The 2,902-nt window shown below is 42.3% G+C and overlaps 1 pseudogene; it reads right to left on the reverse strand.

Moving 5' to 3' along the window:
• Positions 1-231: 231 nt before the first annotated feature.
• Positions 232-578, reverse strand: LOC106736092 (60S ribosomal protein L31 pseudogene; annotated as a pseudogene).
• Positions 579-2,902: the final 2,324 nt, after the last annotated feature.

Below are 2,902 nucleotides of genomic sequence, written 5' to 3' on the forward strand. Positions count from 1 at the left end.
ACGTGGGAGTCCAGCGACATAGCCATTACGCTAACTGCTGGTTCCCACACACTGACTGTTTGTTTGTAGATTTTTAAAAACAATTATTTGTTTAATTTTATTCATTCATTCATTCATTTTAATTTGACCAGAGAGAGAAAGCAAGCCGCCAGGTCCAAGACTTGAACCATGGTCGGCTATGTGGGAGTGTCCAGTGCCTTAACCACCATGCCACCTGCTGGTCCCCATTGTTTGTAGATTTTTGAAAGTGGTAACAGGTACATAGGTCACCAGAGTGTAGAGCTTGTAGGGTAAATCTTCATCCTCATTTCGGTTTCTGGACAACTGCACACAGATTCAATATGGGATGATCCTTATTCCTTTGGCCCAGACAGCTTTGTTGAACTTGGTATCAATGTGCACATCTGGAGTCCCATCTCTTTCATGGCAAATTTCTGGATTTCTCTGAGTGCCTGAGGGGCATGTTTCTTGAAGCCCACACCATGGATGTGCTTATGATTGTCGATGGTGTATTCCCAGGTCATCACCTCATTGCTGGAACAGCCCTTCTTCTTGCCACCCTTCTTTGTGGGAGCCATTCTGCCAGGCCTAAGCTGGAAAGAAAGAACACAAAGGATTATGGGAGGGGCAAAGGTGGGCTCTTCTGAATTTTTTTGCATATTAAACATATTGGCTCTTGATGGATACCGAACTTCAGCTGTGAAATATTGCTTTCCTTGACTGAAAATGAAGATTTTTCTGCTGAGACTTCCCCTTCTAGATTCATTTCTAGTGGGAAAGGCACATCCCCAGGCCCATCCTGAGATGGATACCAAACTTCAGCTGTGCAATATTTCTTTCCTTGACTAAAAATGAAGATTTTCTGCTGAGACTTCCCCCTCCAGATTCATTTCTAGTGGGTAGGTCTACCTCTTCTCTTTCTCTCCATTTCTCTCTGTCTCTCTCTATCTTGCTGAGTCTCTCTGTGACTTTTCATTTTTTTCAAAAATTCCAAAAAAAAAAAAAAAAGAAAAAGTACAACATCCACCTTATCCTAGCACTTCTCTTACCCTGCAGTATTTTTTCCCATGGCAATGATCACTTTCTAACATAATACATTATTTACTTATCGTTCTTTTCACTGCTCGTCTCCTTCATAAGACTATAAACTTTACTGGCCACCCCAGTCCAGTGGCTCAGGCAGTAGCACAATGATCTATAGGGCTGAAACCCATATGAACAGGATTGCGGGTTGGGATCCGTAGTCCACCAGAAACACACTTGGCACTCATGTCCAAGATGCCAACAAGTTGTAGGCTGGGAGAAGAGGATCATGACATTACAAGAACCTGTTGAGGGTATCCTTTCCTCTCTCTCTCTCTCTCATAAAATAAAATTTTAAAATAAAATTCAGTGGGACAGAAATAAAAATTTTTAATTTTTTACCAAATATCCCCAGAGTCTATACATAATCTGGAACAGAGTATATGGTCTATAAATATTTTGAATATATAAATTTAATAAGATTTTTTCCTTTTGCTTTTGGAGTTTTTCTCCTGAAATTTTTTTTGTTTGTTTTATAACTTTATTTGAAAATCAGCAGTTAGCTCTCATCCACATTGACTGTTTCATTTTTCTTTTCTTTTTTTTTTTGGAGAGGTTTTCACTATAGGGCGCGTACGCTCACCAGACAGACAGAGAGAGACATAGAGACAGAAAGCGAGAAATCATCCCCCAGGGGGGATGGTTACACCGCAATCCCTTCTCCTCCATTCTCCTCTCGGGATCTTGGGCACGCACGTACACGTGCCCAGCGTGAGTTTTAAGCCACCGGGTCCGGGACGTGAAGCGTGGTCGACTACGTGGGAGTCCAGCGACATAGCCATTACGCTAACTGCTGGTTCCCACACACTGACTGTTTGTTTGTAGATTTTTAAAAACAATTATTTGTTTAATTTTATTCATTCATTCAGTCATTTTAATTTGACCAGAGAGAGAAAGCAAGCCGCCAGGTCCAAGACTTGAACCATGGTCGGCTATGTGGGAGTGTCCAGTGCCTTAACCACCATGCCACCTGCTGGCCCCCATTGTTTGTGGATTTTTGAAAGTGGTAACAGGTACATAGGTCACCAGAGTGTAGAGCTTGTAGGGTAAATCTTCATCCTCATTTCGGTTTCTGGACAACTGCACACAGATTCAATATGGGATGTTCCTTATTCCTTTGGCCCAGACAGCTTTGTTGAACTTGGTATCAATGTGCACATCTGGAGTCCCATCTCTTTCATGGCAAATTTCTGGATTTCTCTGAGTGCCTGAGGGGCATGTTTCTTGAAGCCCACACCATGGATGTGCTTATGATTGTCGATGGTGTATTCCCAGGTCATCACCTCATTGCTGGAACAGCCCTTCTTCTTGCCACCCTTCTTTGTGGGAGCCATTCTGCCAGGCCTAAGCTGGAAAGAAAGAACACAAAGGATTATGGGAGGGGCAAAGGTGGGCTCTTCTGAATTTTTTTGCATATTAAACATATTGGCTCTTGATGGATACCGAACTTCAGCTGTGAAATATTGCTTTCCTTGACTGAAAATGAAGATTTTTCTGCTGAGACTTCCCCCTCCAGATTCATTTCTAGTGGGAAAGGCACACCCCCAGGCCCATCCTGAGATGGATACCAAACTTCAGCTGTGCAATATTTCTTTCCTTGACTAAAAATGAAGATTTTCTGCTGAGACTTCCCCCTCCAGATTCATTTCTAGTGGGTAGGTCTACCTCTTCTCTTTCTCTCCATTTCTCTCTGTCTCTCTCTATCTTGCTGAGTCTCTCTGTGACTTTTCATTTTTTTCAAAATTGTTTAAGGTAAAGTATTCTTTGGGCTCTTGAGCCCTTCCTTTGTGCTAATTGGTGCCCTTCTCCATTTCATTTA

Source organism: Tupaia chinensis, unplaced genomic scaffold, assembly GCF_000334495.1.
Source record: "Tupaia chinensis unplaced genomic scaffold, TupChi_1.0 Scaffold000634_1, whole genome shotgun sequence".
Classification (NCBI taxonomy): domain Eukaryota; kingdom Metazoa; phylum Chordata; class Mammalia; order Scandentia; family Tupaiidae; genus Tupaia; species Tupaia belangeri.